This window comes from Balaenoptera acutorostrata, chromosome 2 (assembly GCF_949987535.1).
Source record: "Balaenoptera acutorostrata chromosome 2, mBalAcu1.1, whole genome shotgun sequence".
Lineage (NCBI taxonomy): Eukaryota > Metazoa > Chordata > Mammalia > Artiodactyla > Balaenopteridae > Balaenoptera > Balaenoptera acutorostrata.
Genome location: NC_080065.1, coordinates 124,664,000 through 124,687,967, shown reverse-complemented (window position 1 = coordinate 124,687,967; position 23,968 = coordinate 124,664,000). Strand labels below are relative to the sequence as shown.

Here is a 23,968-nt window from a genome sequence, read left to right as displayed (position 1 = left end):
CCCAGGGATATATCTTTTACCCATACTCATTTCTAAGTAATTTTCTCTAGCATCAAGCTTTAAATACTTTCTATACTGATGGCTATATCTCTAGTTTGGACCTCTCTTTTGAACTACAGACTCAGATGTCTAATGCCTACCTGACATTTCCACTTGTATATCTAATAGCAATCTCAAGCTTGGTATGTCCAAAAAAATTTCTTGATTCTTTGACCCTTCTAGCTCGCCATTCCCTGCACAATCCTAGTGGCATCTCCCTTTACCTGGTTGCTCAAGTCAGATACCTAGGGGCCATTCCTGACTCCTCTCTTTCCCTCAGTCCCCACATTCAATCTATCAGTTAGCTCTGTAAGCTATGTTTTCAAACTATGTTCTGCATATGACCACCTCAAATTAACTTTATCATTACCATCCTGGTTCAAGCCATCATCCTCTTTCACCTAGATTAGTGTAATTACTTCCTAATTGGTCTCCCTACTTCCACCCCTACTCCTTACCTCTTCTATTTTAAACTCAAGAGTCAGAGTAATCTTTTAAGAATATTAAATTACGTCTCCCTTCTGCTCAAAGTTGTCCAGTGAAAAGATGCTCAGCCTTATTATTCATCAGGAAAAATGCAAATTAAAACCACACTGAGGTACCATTATATACCCACCAGAATGCTAAAATTCTGACAACACTAAGTGTAGGCAAGGATGTGGAACAACTGGAACTCTCATTCACTGCTGGTGGGAATGTAAACTGGGAAATGCCCTTAGGTAAACTGTCACTCTCTACTAAAGTTAAACATATACTATTGTCCAATAATTCCACTCCTAGGTATATACCCAAGATAAATGAGTGCATGTGTGGACAAAAAGACATGTACAAGAATGTTCGTATCAACCTTATTCATAATAGCCCCAAACTGGAAACAACCCAACTGTGCATCAACAGGAGAATGGCCAAATAAATTGTGGTATATTCATTCAATGGAATACTACACAGCAGTAAAAAAGAATGAACTACGAATACATGTAAACTGATGTTGAGCTTTTGACAGAAAAAATAAATTTCTGTGGTTTTAAGTCACCAAGGTATAGAAATTTGTTATGGCAGTCATAGGAAACTAATATACTTATTATGGTTTCACTCCTTATGATGGGTATAGAGTTTCAGTTTTACAAGATGAAGAGTTCTGGAGATTGATTGCTCAAAAACAATGTGAATGCACTTAACAATGCTGAAATGTACATTTAAAAATGGTTAAGGTGGTAAATTTTATGTTATGTGTATTTTACCACAATTAAAAAAATCATAAGGTAAGATAAAATACAAAATAAAAATAAATAAAGAGGGCTTCCCTGGTGGCGCAGTGGTTGAGAATCTGCCTGCTAATGCAGGGGACACGGGTTCGAGCCCTGGCCTGGGAAGATCCCACATGCCGCAGAGCGGCTGGGCCCGTGAGCCACAACTGCTGAGCCTGCGCATCTGGAGCCTGTGCTCCGCAACGAGAGAGGCCCGCGCATCGCGATGAAGAGTGGCCCCCGCTTGCCACAACTGGAGAAAGCCCTCGCACAGAAACGAAGACCCAACACAGCCAAAATCAATCAATCAATCAATCAATCAAACATACGCATCTGATTCAAGATCCTCATTAAAAAAAATAATAATAAATAAATAAATAAATAAATAAATAAATAAATAAAGAAAAAAGGCTCCACATAATCTCATCCCTGCCTACCTCTCCAAGTAGCTTTGTCATTTACGTTGTTCCAGGGTCACTGACCTTGAGCATATCAAATGTGCCCTCATGTCAAGATCTTTGCAGTTGCTGATCCCACTGCCTGATAAACTCTTTTCTCTAATATTTCTGCGTGGCTCTCCCCTCACTTCATTCAGGCTCTGTTTTTTGTTTTTTGGTTTTTTTCTGTTGCTCTGCACGGCTTGCAGGATCTTAGTACCCCAAGCAGGGATCGAACCTGGGCCCCCAGCAGTGGAAGTGCAGCGTCCTAACCACTGGACCGCCAGGGAATTCCCCAGACTCTGTTTTAATATCACCTTAAGGAAGACTTCCTGGGCCACCACATCTAAAATATGCACCATTCTATTACTGGTTATTCTGTACCTTGTTCTATTTTTCTTCAAAGCACTTCTAAAAAATAAATTTTTAGGGCTTCCCTGGTGGCTCAGTGGTTAAGAATCCGCCTGCCAATGCAGGAGACATGGGTTCGAGCCCTGGCCTGGGAAGATCCCACATGCTGCGGAGCAACTAAGCCCGTGTGCCACAACTACTGAGCCCGCATGCCACAACTACTGAAGCCTGAGCGCCTAGAGCCCATGCTTTGCAACAAGAGAAGCCACAGTGATAAGCCCACGCACCACAACGAAGAGTAGCCCCCACTCGCCGCAACTAGAGAAAAGCCTGCGTGCAGCAACGAAGACGCAGTGCAGCCAAAAATAAATAAATTTATTTTAAAAAAATTACAAAAAATAAAATTTTAATCTTATAATAGTTTTAGATTTACAGAAAAGTTGCAAAGACAGTACAGAGTTTCTATATACTGCACACCCAGTTTCCCTCCCTGTTAACAACGTCTTACTTTAGTATGGTACATTTGTTACAACTATTGAGCCAATATTGATATATTAATTATTAACGAAAGTCCATATTTTATTCAGATTTTCTTAATTTTTGCCTAATGTCCTTTTTCTTTTCCAGGATACTGCAGTCTATTTAGTCATCATGTCTCCTTAGACTCCTCTTGACTATGACACAGTTTCTCAGACTTTCCTTGTTTTTGATGAACTTGACACTTTCGAAGTATTTGTCAGGTGTTTTTTGGAATGTCCCTCCCTCAGTAGGGATTTGCCTGAGATTTCTTGTGATTAGATTAGGGTTATGGGTTTGGGGAGGAAACTGCAAAAGTAAAGTACAATTCTCATTACATCGTATCAATCAGAATGACTTATTACTGTTGATGTTATTATTGATCATCTGGCTGAGTTTAAGTTTGCTAGGTTTCTTCACTATAAAGTTACTCCTCCTCCCTTTCCCTACTGTACTCTTTAGAATGAAGTCACTATGTACAGCCCATACTTAATAAGTGGGGAGTTGTGTTCCACCTCCTTGAAGGTGGGGTATCTACATAAATTATTGGGAATTCTGCAAGAGAGATTTGTCTCTTCTCCCATGTTTATTTGTTTATTCAGTCAATTCTTTTAAATCAGTACTCATGAATACTTATTTTTTACTTGGGGTTATAATCCAGTAATACTTTATTATGTTCCTCAGATTGTTCCAAGTTTGGTTACTGGGAGCCCTTCAAGTTGGCTCTTATGTCCCTTTGATATACTTCCATCATTGTGTTTCTATTTGAGTCCTTCCTTTCTTTCTGGTACTGCAAGATGCTCCAGGCTCATATTGTATATTTCCTGCCCCATCCCTAGAATCAGCCATTTCTCCAAGGAACTCTGGTTTCTTTTATTACAAAGAAGTTTCACTACCTGAAATTATATTATTTCTTAGCTTTCTATTTGTATCTTCCACTAAAATATTAGGTCCTTAAGCAAGACCTTTTTTGCTTCTTCACTGCTATATCTCTATTACCTGGAATAGTATCTGGCACATAGCAGGATGTCAATAAACGTTTAGTGAGTGAATGAATAAATGAGTAAGGCCAAGTAGTATACCTTTTTATACATGTATTCTTTTTTTTTTAACTTTTTAAAAAATAAATATATTTATTTTATTTATTTATTTTTGGCTCCATTGGGTCTTCATTGCTGCGTGCGGGCTTTCTCTAGTTGCAGTGAGCGGGGGCTACTCTTCGTTTCGGTGCGCGGGCTTCTCATTTCAGTGGCTTCTCTTGTTGCGGAGCATGGGCTCTAGGCACGTGGGCTTCAGTAGCTGTGGCACGTGGGCTCAGTAGTTGTGGCTTGCGGGCTCTAGAGCGCAGGCTCGGTAGTTGTGGCACACAGGCTTAGTTGCTCCGCAGCATGTGGGATCTTCCCGCACCAGGGCTCGAACCCATGTCCCCTGCATTGGCAGGCGGACTCTTAACCACTGCGCCACCAGGGAAGCCCTATACATGTATTCTTCATGGCGCTTTGACACATACGAATTTGATTAAAGGATAGATGTATAAATGGATGGATATATAGATGTATGAATCAAAAAATGAATGAATGAATGACTAAAAAGATGAATAGATTATTGGATGTATGTATGAATCAAGAAAGAGATGGAAGTTGATATTATTACTATGCACTCCAGTTTTTCATGATAGAAACTGGGTCGTGGGGGCCTCATTCTTGATTCCTTTCACACTTTCTTCTCCCACATTCAGTCAACCACTAAGTCCTGCCAATTTTACATCTCAAATACTTCTTAAATCCTTTTCCTGTTTTTTAGTCCAACCGCTATTGCCCTAGAGCAGGCTCTCTTCATCTCTTGCCTGGATGCTGCTATGGCCTCCTAAGTCATCTGCCTTCAGCCTGTTCCTGCCCCCAACACCATCCGCTTTCCAGCCAGAGGGCTCATATAAAATATGACTTTGCCCATGTCACTCCTCTGCTTAAACCTTCAGAGTAAAGTCAAAAATCCTTAGCACCTACAATGACATGAACATTGGCCATCTCTCTAGCCTCTCCTCTGCCGTTCTTTACCTTGCACTGATATGTATGCCTCTGAAATATCAAACTGCTGGTAGTTCCCACCAGGGATCATGCTGCTTCCCTGTTCTGTCCTTTGCTCATACTAGTACCCCCTGCCTGGAATGCCCTTTCCTCACAATCCATAGCTCAAAATTCTTACCTGTTTCAATGTGGAAAGCATGTAACTTTGTAGTTGTGATTATGCTTATTAGCAGGCCCAAGACTAGAGAGCGAAATTTAAGGAAAGTTGTGCAAGTGAGAGTAAATTGATCTTTAAATTTTGTGCTCTAAGTAGCTCACTTGACTCACCCTGTTCCCTGTCCTCATCTCTTCTCCTAGATTGGGAGCTCCCTGAGGGTAAGAACTTTGTCTTTTATTCCTATAATCCCTAGCACAGTGGCAGGTGCTCAGTAAATGTGGGAAGGAGGAAGGATGAGTTAGAGGTCCACTGCCTGGGCCTTCAAATCCAGACTCTGTCTCTTACTAGTATGGAAATTTGAACAAGTTCCTCTGTGTTCCTCAGTTTCCTTATCTGTTGAAAAGAAATAATAATAATATCTCCACTATAGGATTGTTTTTCCATGTTAAGGGAAATTATCCATTTCATCAAAATTTTAAATTGATTGACCTAAAGTTCTTTACAGTATTCTGTTATGATTTTAAATTTTCTACTATATCTGCCGGTATGTCCCCTTTAAATTTTTTTGATATTGTTTATTTATGCCTTCTCTTTTTCTTGATTGAGCTTATCAAAAGTTTTTATTGATCTTCTATAGTATCTCTATTTCCTAATTTGTTAAAATTTGGCTTTGTCTTGTGATTTCTTCTTCCTACTCTCTTTTGGATTAGTCTGTTCTTTTTTAATTTCTTGAGTTGGATGCTTTTTTCCAGCTTTTGCTTTTTTTATATAAGCATTTAAATCCACACATTTCCCTTTAAGTATCACTTTATCTGCTTCCCACAGCTAATTTTAATTTCTAAATATCTTCATTTTGATTTAATTTTTGTCCCATGAGTCTAGAAGCATTTCCAAATGCATGGGACCCTTGTTATCTTTTTGTTGTTAAGTTCTATTTTGATTAAAGAAAGTGGTTTATTGATTTTTAAAAGTATCTGATGAGATGTACTCTTCTGTCTAGTATGTGATCAGTTTTTTAGATGTTCCATAGGTGCTTGAAAGGATAATCTTTGGCTGCCTCATAGGGTATTGTGAATATAAATATTAGATGATACCTGTAAAGCCCTTAAAACAATACTTAGCACTTAGATCTCGAGAAGTAGTGGCTCCCATTGTTTTTTTTTTTTTAATAAAAAAAAATAAATTTATTTATTTTTTGGCTGTGTTGGGTCTTCGTTGCTGTGCACGGGCTTTCTCTAGTTGCAGCAAGTGGGGGCTACTCTTCATTGCGGTGCACGGGCTTCTCATTGTGGTGGCTTCTTTTGTTGTGGAGCACAGGCTCTAGGCACACAGGCTTCAGTAGTTGTGGCGTGGGGGCTCAGTAGTTGTGGCTCGTGGGCTCAGTAGTTGTGGCTTGCAGGCTCTAGAGTGCAGGCTCAGTAGTTGTGGTGCGTGGGCTTAATTGCTCCACGGCATGTGGGATCTTCCCGGACCAGGGCTTGAACCCGTGACCCCTGCATTGGCAGGTGGATTCTTAACCACTGCGCCACCAGGGAAGTCCCCCATTGTTGTTTTGTTGTTATTGTTGGTGGGTGACAGTCTTAGCTGTTGCTCTGTGTGTCACTAGGTGCCCTGGGAATTAGGGAAATTGAGCCCTCTGCTGCAAGTCAGTGCTCTACAGTTAAGTATCTGCACTGGCTATAGGGTCAATTTTTGACACACACAGAAAACACCACTCAGCTCATTATAGTAGAAACAGTTCAGAGTTTGAGTCAGACTGACATGCACTGGGGTCCTGGCGTGGCCCCTCCCTAGCTGTGTGACACTTCCCCTCCCCCAAACTCCTCTTTCCTTACTTGGGTATGATCTTGGACTTGCAGGGTTGTTCGGAAGATTAGGTTAAATGCTTTCATCATAGGGCTGGATAAAAAGTAGACCTTTGATAGTGTTGGTTTCTTTTCCTTTCCTTCTACTGAGCCTGCAAGGAGAGAGAGGAAGGGAAGTTAGAGCTGTAAGGTTACAGCTGTCTCCACTCTCCTTTCCAGGACTTCTTTCCTTAGAAAGCCTAATTTTCATCCATGCAAGGCTGCACTTCTCTGATGCTCCTCCCCAGGGAGCAGCTTGAAACCAGCCTGACTGAGGGAGAGGGAAGAATAAGGGAAGAGGATGTTGACATATGCAAATCAGCACCCAGCCTCCTGCCAAATTAGTGTGACACCTGCTTGGATAGAATTTTCCTTTTATCTCCTATCCAGAGCGGGCCAATTAATTTTTCAGGCTACCAGTTATCCCATAGATGACAGCTCCTCAGACCCTCAGTGAGAGCAGGGTCAACCTCCTTGGCTGCCACACAAACTTGGGATTTGCCTTTGCCCTTTCTAGGGTCCCCAGGTAGGCTGAGTATCTCAGGGACATCTCTGTCTTGCCCTCAGCTTTTGCTTCGCTTCGCTCAACACCGACTTTGACCTTTCCTACTTTCTCTCCTTTAAGCCTCAGTCCCAGTGTGCAAAATGGGTTGGTTGGTTTTCCTACTTTTTATTTTTTTTATTTTTTATTTTATTTTATTTTTGGTTTTCCTACTTTTTTTTTTTTTAAGAGCTCCTGACTTATTTATTTATTTATTTATTTATTTATTTGGCTGTGTTGGGTCTTCGTTTCTGTGTGAGGGCTTTCTCTAGTTGTGGCAAGCGGGGGCCACTCTTCATCGCGGTGCACGGGCCTTTCACTGTCGCAGCCTCTCTTGTTGCGGGGCACAGGCTCCAGACGCGCAGGCTCAGCAGTTGTGGCTCACGGGCCCAGCTGCTCCGCGGCATGTGGGATCCTCCCAGACCAGGGCTCGAACCCGTGTCCCCTGCATTGGCAGGCAGATTCTCCACCACTGCGCCAACAGGGAAGCTCGGTTTTCCTACTTTTGAATCCAAGGAAGAGGAGGCACGAAACACATGGAGGGCAGAGCTAAAGGGGGCAGAATAAGGGAAGCCTGGACAGGGGTGTTTCAAAAACAGTCTCAGACAGAGAATTCCCTAGCAGTCCAGTGGTTGGGACTCTGTGCTTTCACTGCTCAGGGCACGGGTTCAATCCCTGGTTGGGGAACTGAGACTGCGTGGCCAAAAAAAAAAAAAAAGAAACCTCAGACAGAGATAGTCACTTTGCCTCCATTCTCGCCACTGCCTTTAGTTCCTTTGCCTCCTGTCATCCTGTCATTTCATCCCTCCCATTCTAATTCCCACACATAGCTCGGACAACATTCATTTACTCTGCTCCTGCCTCGAGGCTACCAGAGAAAACCACAGAACTGTGCTCATTGGCTCCAGGGTCTGATATCTAGTTGTGGTCAGGCCTCCAATGTCCCCTGGTTATCTTTTTTGTTTTTTTTAAAATCTATCTATTTATTTATTTATTTATTGGCTGCATTGGGTCTTTGTTGCTGTGCACAGGCTTTCTCTATTTGCAGTGAGCGGGGGCTACTCTTTGTTGAGGTGCGCGGGCTTCTCATTGTCGTGGCTTCTCTTGTTGTGGAGCGCCGGCTCTAGGCGCTCAGGCTTCAGTAGTTGTGGCACGTGGGCTCAGTAGTTGTGGCTTGCGGGCTCTAGAGCGCAGGCTCAGTAGTGTGGCACATGGGCTTAGTTGCTCCGCGGCATGTGGGATCTTCCCGGGCCAGGGCACGAACCCGTGTCCCTTGAATTGGCAGGCAGATTCTTAACCACTGCACCACCAGGGAAGCCCCCTTGGTTATCTTTGTAATCATCCCCAGCCCTTGATCTCTTTCATTCTTCTGCTATGGGTATTTGGGCTTGTTTCCAGTTTCAGCTGTTATGAATAAGGTTGCTATGGATATTCTCATACACTTCTTTTTGTGGACATATATTTTTCTTTTTCCTGGGTAAATATCTAGGAGTGGAATTGTAGGTTATAGGGTAGGTGTATATGTGTATGTTTAACTTCATAAGAAAGTGCCAACAACTTTCCAAAATGGTGTACCAGTGGGGCCCTTATTAAAAAGCAAGATCCCTGGGCTCTGTGCTGGACTTACTGAATCAGAATATTCCAGGAATAAAGGAGAGACAGCTGTATTTTTAGAAAGCTCCTTCTGTAATTTTAATGCAGCTAGTTCATTAATTGGCATTTGGAAACCACTGGACAACACTAAGAATCTTTACTTTCTTGTTTTCCATTCCCTCCTCAGTAAGTGTAATTCTGGCTTCCATGTTCACCATGTTTCATGCTTGTAAATAATGAAATAGTTGACTAACAGTGATTTAAGAAGTAAGAACATTTATTTATCTCATATAACAAGAAATCCAGAGGTAAGTAGCTTCAGGTTTGGGTAATTTCACCACTCAGTAATACCATCAAGGGTCGAGGCTTTGGAGAGTTCCCTGGTGGTCCAGTGGTTAGGACTCGGTGCTTTCACTTCTGTGGCCTCGGGTTCAATCCCTGGTTGGGGAACTAACATCACACACACATACACACAGACAGAAAGACACACACACACAAAGATCCGGGCTTTTCTCATTTGCCTTCTCATTTGCCAGGGTGTTTGTTCCTTTCTTGAGCTTGTCCCCCCCATAGTCCTACGACGGCTGCCACAGCTCTGAATAGCATGAGCTCATATACAACTTTCAAGGCGGGAAAGGAAGGGGTTGAAGATATCTGTTGTATTGAAAAGGAAAATCTTTTCCATAAGCTTCCAGGCTTATTTCCAAGTCCCTTTGCCCAGAACTAGGTCACTTGTCTATCCTTGGGTTTAAAGGAGTGGGGGAAGGTGTACTGAGAAATTATCCAGCCTCCCCTGTAGTGGGAGGTAGTCCTTGTAAGTAGGGAAGAAGGGTGGGAAAATAGCTTTGGGGTAAATAATTAACAGTATCTCCCACAAGACCTCACTACAACTGCTCTTTTGGTCACCTTAATTGCTAGATCCAATGACTTCTCTTCAGTTTTCCTTGTACTTGACCTCTCTGTAATGTTCTCCATTGCTGGCTCCCTCTTTCTTGAAGCTCTTCTTTTGTTTTCTGCTACATCTCTCTACATCTCACTTCTCCTTGGACTCCTGTCCATTACCTTTCTCCTCTTTGGTTGGCATTACCCTGGGTTTTTAACCAGACCCTGTCTGGATACTTCTGAGCTTCTAAACCAAGCAATCCACCCTAACCATGTGACTAAGACCTAATGAGAGCTGTTTGTGGCCTACCCCTTGAATCTTTGTATTTGGCCATAGGCTTCCTTTCCCCCCTATAATCATGATTCTCCCTCTGCTATCTATCTCTGTCTCTTCTCTCCATTACAGAGCTATTGCTCTTGATAAGGTTCTTACTAGATTTTACTTAAGGACAGAATTTTTTTTTAAAGTTATTTATAACTTCCCACAGGGTAGGTCCTGGAACTGAACGGCCCATTGTTTTCAAACACTCCTGGGATTTTCGAATAGAAGTTGAATTGCTCCACAAAATTAAGACATGATGTATTTGGAGTCCCAGAGTTTAAAAGATCAAGAAGAGAGACACTAGAGTCAGTTGAGAGCTGGGTGATGGAAGAGTTGAGAAGGACCGTCCACTTATGGCTGCACAAGAGAATTTGGATAGACATGTCTAGACCTGACTTTTCAAGTGAAACGATGTAGGTTGTGACCCCTCTCTGTGACTGCACAAATTTTTATGTAAAACTTCTGAAGCTACCATGTAAGTGTTGTGACTTGATTTCAGACAGGCATCAGTGAGGGGGCCAAGGTTTATGAGGCTGGCAGTGTGGACAGCGCCACATCTGAGTCACACCCAGACTAATGAAGTCTCTCTCTGATCTCTTAGCCTCTGACCTGAAACTGCTTCCAGCCCACCCTCCATGTAGCTACCAGAAAGATCTAAGACACAAACCTAGGTCATTTCCTTGTGGGATCTTACCCTAACCAGGGATTGAACCCTGTGCCCTGTGCAGTGGGAGCACAGTCTTAACCACTGGACCGCCAGGGAAGTCCGCTTAAATCTTTTTTAAAATTTATTTTTCTTTAATTATTTGGCTGCACCGGGTCTTAATTGCGGCTCGAGGGATCTTCATTGCTGCTTGTGGGATCTTTAGTGGCGTGCAGAATTTTTAGTTGTGGCATGTGGGATCTTTTAGTTCTGGCACACGGAATCTTTAGTTGCAGCATGCGAACTCTTAGTTGCGGCATGTGGGATCTAGTTCCCAGACCAGGGATTGAACTGGGACCCCTGCATTGGGAGCGTGGAGTCTTAGCCACTGTACTACCAGGGAAGTCCCCTGCTTAAATCTTTTAATGACTCTCTAGTTAGTGTTTTTCAAACCTGGGGCTCATGGATCACTGTGGATGTATTCTCAGGGGTCTTCAGTACCCTTTAAGAAATGTATTATTTGGGACTTCCCTGGTGGTCCAGTGATTGAGAATCCGCCTTCCAATGCAGGGGACGCGGGTTTGATCCCTGGTCAGGGAACTAAGATCCCACGTGCCACGGGCAACTAAGCCCGCGTGCTCTAAAGCTTGCGTGCCACAACTAGAGAGCCAGCGTGCCACAACTACTGAGCCCGGTGCTGCAATGAAAGATCCCGCATGCCGCAACGAAGATCCCGCATGCCACAACTGAGACCCGATGCTGCCAAATAAATGAATAAATAAATAAATATTAAAAAAAGAAATGTATTATTTAATTTCAGGATTAATTTTTAAAAATGTAAGCGTAGTCTGTAATACCCAGATGACTACCTTATAACCAAACACTTTGAGATTTTAGTGTTGGTTTGCACTTGTATTTATTGATTGGGTTGGTGAGAAGTGATCTTCTGAAATGCCAGCATTTAATTTTTTAAAAAATTAATTAATTAATTAATTTGCGTTGGGTCTTCGTTGCTGTGTGCAGGCTTTCTCTAGTTGTGGTGAGTGGGGGCTACTCTTCATTGCAGTGCATGGGCTTCTCATTGCAGTGGCTTCTCTTGTTGTGGAGCACGGGCTCTAGGTGTGTGGGCTTCAGTAGTTGTGGCACACAGGCTCAGTAGTTGTGGCTCATGGTCTCTAGAGCGCAGGCTCAGTAGTTGTGGCGCACGGGCTTAGTTGCTCTGGGCATGTGGGATCTTCCCAGAGCAGGGCTCGAATCCATGTCCCCTGCACTGGCAGGCAGATTCTTAACCACTATGCCACCAGGGAAGTCCCCAGCATTTAATTTTTAGTGCTGTAATTATTTTTATCTCATTGTTCAAAGATATATCCTCAGCACCCAGAACAGTGTCTGGCACATTGTAGGTGTTCAGTAAAGATTTGTTGAATAAATGAATGAAGGAAGCATCTCAAACTGGTTTCTGATATCCTTGGGGATTCGCTACAGTTTGAGATCTCCTTAGCATGGCATGTGAGGCTCTTCACAAGCAAGCTAGGAATACTCAACTGGTAATTTTACCAGACAGTCTGGGCAGGATGTGGAGGCGTAGTCCTTTTTAGAAAATAAAAAAGCAAAAGTATAAAGGATTTATGTACATTCTGACAGGGCAGACATGATATGCAAATTACTTGCAAATATAATGCAGATGGCATGCAACTCCTCATGCAAATGATTGTCCTGTCTTTGGAAACAACTGCTGGGGCATTCACTAATTTGTCTGTGATACTGGCAGTAAATCTTTTAAGGGCTTAGGATGCAAGTTGCTTTGGTGGGGATGTGTGTATACTGGGGAGGAGGAGGTGGTGGGAAGAAGTCTCTTAAATGTCAGTGTGGTGCTGTAAGCCTGAAGCTTAGTATGAAGCTTAATACAGTATGCAGCTTAATATGAAGTTATTCTTCCATGATATTCCAAAGACTAGCCTTTTGGATTCGGCAGAGGGTGTGGGGGCAATGAAATGCAACTGCTTATACCCTTTCAACTCTTTGGCAACCTCACATCTGTCTCACCCATCTCACACTGCCCAAGCTCTGGTCTACTGGAGCAGAGACTCAGAAATCCCTGGCCTCAGGTCCTCACCATGAGGACTACAGAAGAGCCTGTGATAAGAGCTCTTGTAAATCATGTCTGAGGGAGGTTAAGAGCATGATGTGGTGTTCTGCATTTCCTAATCTCATGACAAGAAAAATTTAGCTGAATTTCTGCTAGACCTATTTGAAAAAGATGGTTGGTTACAAGAAGCATGGGGGCTTTCTGAGAAATATAGCTGCTTAATTTCAATGCCAATGATGCAGTATCTCACTAAGTTGGAAGCTCACTTGGAAATCTAAAGGAAAAAAATGTCAACTGTGATTTTTTTCATTATAAAACCTGTTCTTCCCTGTTCCTGATGTAAAAGGAAATTTTTGGTTACACAGACTCTTCTACAATGATTATAACAATGTTGGGCAAGTGAAATAAAAGAGCCTCTAGTAGATACACTTTGAAATAACTCAAAATCTGTTTTTTCTCTGACACTTTGCTTTGCAATCAGACCTGGGTTCAAATTCCCACCTCCCGGATACACAAACTTGGGCAACTTACTCAACTTTTCTGAGGCTCAGTTTCCTCATCTGTAAAATAGGAATAAGAGTAGAAACCTCATTAAGTTGCTAGCAGGGTTAAATGAGATAATGCATATACTTAGCATAGTGCCTGGGTCATAGTAAGCATTCAGTAAAAGTAGTTATTTGCAGTGGTCATCTGTGGATTTGCTGCCTAGAGTCCATTCACCCTGCATCTGCTAGCTGTTCCACATTTCCTTCTGGTGAAACATCATTCTCTCCTTAGTCCGTGTTGTTTTAGTGAAACTGACTCCACCCTCAGCACCAGGAGTAGAGCCCGTGACTTAGGTTTAAACCAATCAGACGATTCCATCCTCCAGGCCACAGTGATTGATTAAAACATGGGGCCATACATGGAGTTACCATATGACCCAGCAATTCTACTCCTAGGTGTATACCCAAGGGAATTTAAAACAGGTCTTCAAATAAAAACTTGTATAGGAATGTTCATAGCAGTATTATTCATAACAATGAAAAATGGAAACAACCCAAATGTCCATAATGTGATGATTGGATAAACAAAATGTTGGTATATTCATACAAGGGTAATATTATTCAGCCATAAAAAGGAATGAAGTACTAATTCATGCTACAACATGGATGAAACTTGAAAACATTGTGCTAAGTGAAAGAAGATAGGCCATATGTTATATGATTCCATTTATATGAAATATGCAGAATAGGCAAATCTACAGGGATGGAAAGTACACTAGTGACTGCCAGGGATTGGAGGAAGGGAGAATGGGGATGATTGCTAATGGGTTTGGGGTTTCTCTTTGAGGTGCTGAAAATGTTTTGGAATTAGATAGTGGTGATAATTGTACAACATTGTGAGTACGCTGAAAACTACTGAATTTCATACTTTAAAAGGATGAATTTTTAGTAAGTGAATTATGTCAATTAAAAAAAACTAAACTTGGGACTTCCCTGGTGGTCCAGTGGTTAAGACTACGCCCTTCCACTGCTGGGGGTGCAGGTTCCATCCCTGGTTGGGGAAGTTCCTCATGCCACGTGGTGCAGCCAAAAAAACTCCCCCAAAACAAAAAACACTAAACTTAAAAAATAAGGGGGGGCTTCCCTGGTGGCGCAGTGGTTGAGAATCTGCCTGCCAATGCAGGGGACATGGGTTCGAGCCCTGGTCTGGGAAGATCCCACGTGCCACGGAGCAACTAGGCCCGTGAGCCACAACTACTGAGCCTGCGCGTCTGGAGCCTGTGCTCCGCAACAAGAGAGGCCGCGATAGTGAGAGGCCCGCGCACTGCGATGAAGAGTGGCCCCCGCTTGCCACAACTGGAGAAAGCCCTTGCACAGAAACGAAGACCCAACACAGCCAAAAATAAATAAATAAATAAATAAACCTTATTTAAAAAAAAATAAAATAAGGGTACATGACTCAAGCAGGCCAATGAGAGCCAATATGACTCAATCCAATTATTTAGAGCTATAAGGGTAGCAAATTAGTTTCCTTCTTGCAGGTCTCCAACTTGAGAGAATACAGGGTCTGAACCTGCTGACCTGTCTTGCTTTGTGTAGAGCCTGAGACTGAATTATCCCACCCAGGTGATAGTAGAGCCAAGCCATGGAGGGATATCAAGACCTGGTTATACATTGGAGTTTGTCTGTGACCTTCCTGGTTTTAGAACTGAAAGTCCTGTGTCCCATGTTGGTCACCCTAGTTGGAGCTCTAAATCTACCTCTGCTTGACACTCAGGACTCTGCCTGTAGACTCTCCACGTACGTGAGTCAATAAATTCCCTTTTTGTTTTAGCAAGTGTCATGGGTTGGGTTTTCCAGAGGCAGGAACTGAGACTGAGTTCAGGGTTCCAGATGTTCATAGGGAACAATACCTATTAAAGGAAGGAGGCAGAAGAAGATTGGGTGGAGGAAGAAGTCCTTCACCAATCCAAGAGAGAGCTCTGGAACTAGTATTGCCCTTCAGAGAGTCCCACACTGAACCAAAATGGTGGGCCCACTATACTCTTCTTTGTTTCTTTTCACCTGCAAACTTATAGTCATCCTTCAAGTCTCAGTCTAAATGTTACCTTTTGGGGGAGTCCTTTCCTGGAGCCATCCGTGCTGTTAAAGTCCCATGGCATTTGGAGCATATGTAGCAATTTGATTAACTAGTAATTGTTTTTTTGTTTTATGTTGTCTTCCTCAGTCTTCTAGCTTCATGAAGGAAGGGACTGTTCTGGTTAGCTATTTCTAGGTAACAAACTACCCCAAACCTTAGTGGCCTAAAGCAGAGGTTGGCATAGTAGGACCCATGTGCCAGATCCAGCCTACCACCTGTTTTTTTGGTTGTTGCTGTTGTTTTTAAATTAATTAATTAATTAATTAATTAATTTTTGGCTGCATTGGGTCTTCGTTGCTGTGCGTGGGCTTTCTCTAGTTGCGGCGAGTGGGGGCTACTCTTTGTTGTGGTGCACAGGCTTCTCATTGCGGTGGCTTCTCTTGTTGTGGAGCACGGGTTCTAGGCACATGGGCTTCAGTAGTTGTGGCACACAGGCTTCAGTAGTTGCGGCTCACAGGCTCTAGAGTGCAGGCTCAGTAGTTGTGGTGCACAACTACTGAGTTGTGGGCTTAGTTGCTCTGCGGCATGTGGGATCTTCCAGGACGAGGGCTCGAACCCGTGTCCTCTGCATTGGCAGGTGGATTCTTTTTTTTTTTTTTTTTTTTTTTAATTTTTTTTTATTTTATTATTTATTTATTTTTGGCTGTGTTGGGTCTTCGTTTCTGTGCGAGGGCTTTGTCTAGTTGTGGCAAGTGGGGGCCACTCTTCATCGCGGTGCGCGTGCCTCTCACTATCGCGGCCTCTCCTGTTGCGGAGCACAGGCTCCAGACGCGCAGGCTCAGTAATTGTGGCTCACGGGCCCAGTTGCTCCGCGGCATGTGGGATCTTCCCAGACCAGGGCTCGAACCCGTGTCCCCTGCATTGGCAGGCAGATTCTCAACCACTGCGCCACCAGGGAAGCCCGGCAGGTGGATTCTTAACCACTGCACCACCAGGGAAGTCCCTCACCTGTTTTTATATAACTGAAAAACTAAGAATTTTTTTTTCACATTTTTAAGGGGGTGTAAAAGAAACCCCCTAAACAAGAACAATATGTGACAGAGATGGTACATGGCCCGCAAAGCCTAAAGTATTTACTATCTGGCCCTTTATAGAAGAGATTTGCCAAAACAATCATTTTGTTACATCTCATGATTTTGTGCAACAGGACTTCAGGAAGGGTTTAGTTGGATGATTCTTCTGCTCTATGTGATATTGACTGGCACCGCTCATCGGCACCCAGCTAGAAATTGGTCTGGTCTAGAGGGTCCAAGAAGGCTTCACTCACATGTCTGGTACCTTGGCAAGTCAGCTGGAAGCCTGGGCTCAGCTGGGCCCTTTGCCATACTGTCCCTCCCTCAGAGTGATTGGACTTATTAAAGAGTGGCTCAGGTATCCAAAAAACCAAAATGGAAACTCTGAAAGATGGGGTTTATAATTGAAGAGTGTCACTTCTTCTGTACTCCATTGGTCAAAGCAGTCACAGGCCAACCCAGATTCAAAGGGAGGGGAAATATAACCCACCTCTCAATGACAGGAGTGCAGAAAAGTTGAGGCTTTCTTTAATTTACTTGAGGACTAAGTCAGCTCACTCACCATATATTGCCAGCTCTTAGCATACCACCTGGCTTATGAACTCAATAAATTTGTTAACTAATGGATATACTCTGGTAGATAAAATCTGACCTATTTGTAATATGAAAATATTAGATTTGCAGATAGATCAAAGCTGAGGTCTAACTGGACTCTTAGAAGCACTCCATTCCACATGTTCCATTTTGGGGCTACCATGGGTCATCTCTACCATGCCGCATCTCTCAGAATATTTGAACTTCAGTTTCCTTTTTGGTTAATGAGGGACAATGTATCCTGCATCTCACAGGATTCCTATGAGAATTAAATGGTATAATGAATGCAAGAAAGTGATATAAACTGTAAAGTTCTGTTTAACATTAGGTTGTCATTATTATCATTGTTCCCCAGGATGAGGAGTGGACAAGGCCAGAGCCCCTAGATCCCCAGCCCTGGAGAAGGACCCCTTAACCTTACTCCACTCTTCAGCTCTTACCCCTGCCAGTTCCTGAGGAACACACATTAGGAGGGTTCCCATGGCTGTGCAGTCCAGTTCTAGCCAGGGAAGATTTATTTCCCCACAGTGGCTCTAATGATGGTTCGATGGGTCTCATAATTCCATAATGATCTTGGTGCCAATGCCTCCCACCCTGGGCATCTCTGCAGAGGCTATGGGGAAATGGGAAGCCACACTAGGTAAACAAATAAGAATGATTAGTTGCATGTGACCAGCCCCTTGACACCTGAGCTGGCCTGTTGTGTGCTCCAACATATGGACTAATAAAGACACTGCTGAGAAAAACCACATTCAACTTGTCACTCTAACCCAGCTCAGAAAATGCAGTATTCTTTTCCCCAGAAGAACCTCCTTGAAATCCTCTGTCCCAGAGACACTGCCATACCTTTCATTTTTTCGTGTCTCATTTTTGACTGGAAGGAGGATTTGTCTGCCTTAGTAATACCTCTTCTTCCAACCTTTCCGCAAAAGCTCCTATAGAGTCTGGGCATGATGTATAATATGTGTGTAATATGTGTACGTCTGAGAGCGGGATAATTACTTAGAATATAAGTAGGGATATAAAGCTGGATCCCCTGTGTGAGTCTATAAGTACCCACACATGTATATGTGTGTGATTTAACTTTGCCCAGCTTCTAGCACAACATCTGTGTAGCCAACAGGCATGGAAAAGAATAGTAATAGCTAAGAACTATTCAGCACTTACTGTGCCAGGCACCGGGCTGAATGCCTTATATATATTATCCCATTTAATCTCCATAACAATTACTGAGGTGAGTACTAATATTATCTCCGTTTTACAAATAAGGAAACACACCTCTAACGTTGGTTACGGTTAAAGCAACTTGCTTAGCTAGTGAGGGGCAGTCAGGACTTAAAACGTCTGTCCAATTTCAAAGCCTGTTCTTACACTGCTCTACAACCCCAATTCTAGGCTCTCTGCTGACAACGATATTGGATTTGATGATCCAACGTCCTGTGACATGCCACGTGGCAAGCCTTATTCTCCACATGTGATCTCCCAAAGCTTTGGTGCTTGGGGACCTTTATTAGGGACAATGTCAGAGGAGAGAAGGGTTCAACCAATAGAGTATGGCAGAAATAATGCTACGTGACTTCTGAGGCTAGATCATGAAAATACCATGCACCTTAATGCTTGGTTCTCTTGGGATGCTCATTCTTGGAAACCAGCCACTAAGTTGTGAGGAGGCCAAGCAGATACTGGGAGAGGCCACTTGTCAGTGTCTTGGCTGACAGCCCCAGCTGAGGTCCCAACTGACAGCCAGCGTCAACTGCCAGCCATGTGAGTGAGAACCACGCCTTAGTTGAGCCACGCCAGTGGACAGTGCACAGAGCAGAGTCTATTCTTCCCTGCCAAGCCCTGCCCAAATTGCTAAATAAATGACTGTGGATGCTTTGTTATGCGGCTGTAGCTGTGTCTGCTCTGTGTGTGTGTTCCTGTGATTCAGTGCCTTTGTGGGTGCCCATAGGCAGTACATTTGTGTCAAATGGCTGTGTACATGAGTAGGTGTGTGGTTGAAGGTGTTTCTGGAGACAGAATCATGGTTCTTGGGGTTTAGCTTTGGCCTCAGTGGGAGCTGTTTGGTGAGAACCCTTTGAATCTTGTCTGTCTTCTGAGTCTCTTCTTTTGCGTGCTTTCCCTTTGAACCAGAGAGGCCTGTTTAGGTGAAAGCAAGTGCAGCTTAAATTTACTTACCTTTTTCTGGCCAAAACCCCCTGGAGATGCCAAAGCCTTCTAGCAGGTGGGAGGCTGCCATCCAGAGGCCTCACATCCCTTTCACAGGGGCTGAAAACACTGTTTTTTAAATTTTCCTTTTCTGCTACTGAGGCCTTCAGAAATGCACCTGAGCAAAGCACAGACACTGGGGTCGTTGATGTCTCCTGGGATAGAGAGACCTAGAATTCCTGACTGGCACCAAGGAAGCTGCTGATGGGCTCAAGTGTGCCCGGTCCCAGGGCAGAGGTCATCTCGTCTTTGCCCTGCCTTAGCTGCTGCCACCTACTGCATCTGAGTGCAGCACAGGTAGTAGAGGACCCTGGTTCAGATGGCCAGTTCCTCTTGGTCTCCTCGGCAGTGCCCCTCAGCTTCTCACTCTCAGCTTCTTGCTTCTTCCATGTTGGCAGCTCGATTTAGCTTTTCTGGGAATGCAGAGAGCTCTCTCTAGCTTCACATTCCTGCCCTTGCACTGACTCTCAGCCTCTCAGGACCTCTAAAGCACTGTTTTCCAACAGAGCTTTTAGCGATGATGGAAATGTTTCATAATCTGCACTGTCCAATATGGTAGACATTAGCCACATGTGGCTCTTGAGCACTTGAAATGTGACTGGTGTGACTAAGGAACTGAACTTAAAATTTTATTTAATTTTAGTTAATTTAAATCTAAATACTGCATGTGGCTATTGGCTACTGTGTTGGACAGCACAGCTCTGAAGAGTTCAGAGAGAAGAGTTTTTCTTTTATTTGTAAAATGGGGATAAAAATTGGCCCCATCTGCCTCATATGGCTGTCTGAAGCAAACAAGATGATGAATGTGAAAAAGTTTTATTCACGTAAGGGATCTGGAAAGATAGACAGCAGTGTGAACTTATAGCTCTTTGTTAATATTTCTGTTTTATGGCCCTTGCTGGACTGTGTTGATTTGATCTGTTTACATTTCTGTGTCTCTCATCTGACTCTGAGCTCTTTGACGGTAAGAACAGGTGGGATGGTATCAGAGATGTATCCTTACCGCATGTAGCTTGGTACTCATGTTCAAGTAAATAAAATGTCTGGAGTTCAGAAGTGATTCCTGGCAGCAGGATTTAAAGTGTATGGTGAGGGACTTCCCTGGTGGCGCAGTGGTTAAGACTCTGTGCTCCCAATGCAGGGGGCCGGGGTTCGATCCCTGGCCGGGGAACTAGATCCCACATGCATGTTGCAACTAAGAGTTTGTATGCCACAGCTAAGGAGCCCACCTGCTGCAACTAAGACCTGGTGCAACCAAATAAATAAATAAATAAAATAAATAAAAAAAAATAAAGTGTATGGTGAGAGCTGGGATTGGGGGGTACACAGAGAGGAGGGGACAGGACAATAGGGTGGTGAGACAGAGAGCTAGGGCTCCGGCTCCCCACATTCAACATTTTAGGGCCATCCAGAGAGAGCAGGGAGCCAATTCCTGATGCCAGGAATGCTTTCACACAACTGGGTATCAGGCTTGTCGGAGATTAATTGAGAAAGTTTGATCAGAGGAGAAATGATCTATTCACACATTTTGCTTGTTGAGGTAGGCCAGATTGATCATATAAATCTCTGCTTAGCCAGGGCTCTGGGGGTGGGTGCTGTGGTTTCCTTTAATTGATGGTGGCAAGGTTGAAGGTGGTTCCCCTGGCTCTTTACCTTTCCAAGGTTTTGCTCTTCTGGGGAGTGGAAGAGGGAACTTGGAAGCTCTTCAACAGAGCTGTAAGGGACAGAAGGCTTTTTAGTTGTTGTTTACTTATTGAAAAGAAAATTTAAAACTTATTTCTGCTCAATTCCAAGAGTAGTATAGGGAAACAGAGAAGAGATCAACGTGATCCCACCACCCAATCTGATCCCTGGATTTCAAACTTTCCACCTTTACAGTGGTCCTCCTTGTTTGGGGGCCACGAGAGTAGAGGCAATCTGCTTAGGCCCAGCCCTGCACTCTGATTTTAGCAGCTCAGTAGGCTTGAGCTTGGAGCTAGTTCCCCTGGGAAGGGGTTCTCAATCAGGGCTTTTAGAGGTTTGGGGATTGGGGGGACACAGAATTTTCCTTCTGCACATATTTGAGCTGGTTAGATCTGTCCCAAGAAGGAAGGCAGGCTCCTGTGAGTGTTGGCAGCTCTGTGTCCGGCTGGACTCTTCTCTTGGCTCATGCATTTATGTATGAATTCTGAGATTTGAGTTATTCTATTTTTAAGCATCTTACTCTTGTAGTACTTTACTAATATCTTTTTTATAACTTGTGTCAGGCTCAATTGTAATTTATGTGTTCACTCTGCAATGTATCACTGATGCAGTAAATACTTGTTGAACATTTATTATCTGTCCTCATGGTACTAGGCAGTGACACAAACTAGAATTATTCCTGGGCCCAGCTATTCTCACCAGCCTCCTGGGTGTTCCATGGGAAAAGTGAGCTGTTCCCTGTCCTTTCCCACCCAGTCCCCGGGAAGTTATCTTATGTAGGTTTTTCTAATAAAGTGGCACTACTCACTGAAGCCTAGGGGCTTGTTCTCTCTTCCCAGGCTACTAACCAAAGTTTGTTCATGGTTGTGAAGTCAATCTTCCATCTGCTTGAAGTAAACATAATCAAGAAAGTAGGTTAACTGCTAGAAGCTCACATAATACATGGAAAAGGGAAAGGAACTCCACAGATAGGTTGATTGTTTGCTATTATTGTTTAGATTATCCTTTCTCTGACTTAAATTCCCAGTTATAGCACTTTTGGACTGTATGAACTTGGGTCTTTCAACCTCTTTGAGCCACAGCTTCCCCATCTATAAAAAGGGGGTGACAGTTCTGATCTTAAGAAGTTATGAGGGGCTTCCCTGGTGGCGCAGTGGTTAAGAATCCGCCTGCCAATGCAGGGCACACGGGTTCGAGCCCTGGTCCGGGAAGATCCCACATGCTGCGGAGCAACTAAGCCCGTGCACCGCAACTACTGAGCCTGCGCTCTAGAGCCCGTGAGCCACAACTACAGAGCCTGCGCGCCACAACTACTGAAGCCCACACGCCTAGAGCCTGTGCTCCGCAGCAAGAGAAGCCACCGCAACGAATAAGCCCGTGCACTGCAACGAAGAGTAGCCCCCGCTCGCCGCAACTAGAGAAAGCCCACGTTCAGCCACAGATACAACGCAAAAAAAAAAAAAGTTATAAGAAGTAAATATAGTGTATACGCAACACCTGGCGTGTATAAATAAGATATTCAGTGGTAAAACGGAATTAGAGCTGCTGGTGACTTTTATTTTTAAAATAATTGGTCGTTGTCAATTCACACATTACATAAGTATATAAAAGTAGGTGACTTGCAGGTGCCCTATTCTGCATAAATTTTCTAAGGACTGTTTATTGCTTCAGACTCCTTACTGCTTTATCCGTGTCACACCAGTTTGATTTTTTACTCCCTACCACCTCTGGTTTCTTTTTGGCCGCGCTATGCGTCTTGTGGGAATCTTAGTTCCCCAACCAGGAATCGCACCCTTGCACCCTGCAGTGGAAGCCCGGAGTCTTAACCCTTGGACCACCAGGGAAGTCCTCCTCTGACTTCTTTCTGATAATCCTTCCGCTAGAAAGAAGTTAAGCTCTGGTTTAGGAGCAAAACCAGGCCCGGGGGTACCTCACGCTGGCGGAGGGATACTGGGGTAAATAAGTTCCAGGAGGTTTGCTGAGATAGACGCTAGGGGGCGGGACTTAACAGAAGCCAGGATGGGTGGGGCTGACAACTCCGAGTGCGGGAAAGGGAGTGAGGCGGCTGTACGCTGTCTGGAAGACGACAGTTGGGCGAGGAGGCGAGTGACATAATAGCCGCGCGCTCACGGCTTCTGACGGTGGGCGCTGCGTCTGCGTACGGGGAGCTGGTTGCCGCTGCGGCCGCCTGGAATTGTGGGGGTTGTGTCTGCCCCTCGGCTGCCGGGCGGGAAGCCGAAGGTAGGGGCGGTGAGGGCCGCCCGGCCCTGGGCCTGGGCTGGGGGCTCAGGGCACTGCCCGGGTCTCCTCCCGCCAGAGGCCCCGGCGCCTTCCCAGCAGTGTTGTGGGGCCCCTACATATCGCCCCCCTGGTGTCTGCGAAGCGGGACGTACAAGGGGGCTCTGGGCTCCTCACTAGTTTCCGCAGACCTGGCTTCTCAGCCCAAGGCTGCCTTCTCTACTTTTCCCACTCAAAACGGCTCCCGTAACCCTGCTTAAAGTCCAGGAGATGAGGCAATGGGGGTCCGAGACGGGCTTTTGGCTTCGCATCTGTTTTAGTTCCCTTCCCTGTTCCCTTTTCCCGGCCTCAATTTCTGCATTTGTCCAGCTGCTCCAGTGTTGACATTCTGGTGTCTCTTCACCATGTGGAATTGAGCCTTACCCGCGTCGTATTTCCACTCCTGTCTTGTGTTATCCTTTGCCCTGGTAGATGAAATACTTGCCTTTAAAGTAGGGGTTAGAGACTTTGGTGTGTTTCAAATCACCCAGAAGGTTGTGCATATCCCTGGGTTTTACTTACAGGAATTTTGGGTAAAGTGGGGCATGGGCACCTGCAATCCTTCCCAGGTGGTTCTGATTTAGGTGGTCTGGAAATCCTCGCTTTGAAATTCTCTGCTACAGGAGGCAGGAGAAAATCATTTGAAATATGAGCCCCATGTGGGAAAAACAAGGAGTCAGGAAATGCCCAACACCTGAGAGGCCAGTGGAGGCTTCCTTTGCACTAGAGGAGCTAGAGGGCTGTTTGATGCCTTAAAAAATAATAATAATTTTAAAAATATTATTCATATGTAAGATCAATTTTCTAATATTTTTAAATGCTTGGCTTCGATTCAAGTCCAGCTGGCTTTCCGGCCTAAATAAAACAAAACAAAAAGGCA

General features: G+C 44.1%; 1 protein-coding gene across 6 annotated transcripts in view; it reads left to right on the top strand.

The window, feature by feature from the left end:
- SIL1 (SIL1 nucleotide exchange factor) overlaps positions 1 to 23,968 on the top strand; it is a 314,302-nt gene that overhangs the window by 29,882 nt on the left and 260,452 nt on the right. The window contains exon 1 of one of the 6 annotated variants that reach the window (XM_007172240.2): positions 4,945 to 4,992. The exons of 2 other annotated variants lie outside the window; for them this stretch is intronic. The gene's annotated coding sequence lies outside the window, so the exon portion shown is untranslated. Of the gene's footprint in view, positions 1 to 4,944; positions 4,993 to 22,838; positions 23,053 to 23,968 lie in introns of those variants that run through there. 3 more of the 6 variants (XM_007172236.3, XM_007172238.2, XM_007172234.3) reach the window with 3 other exon arrangements.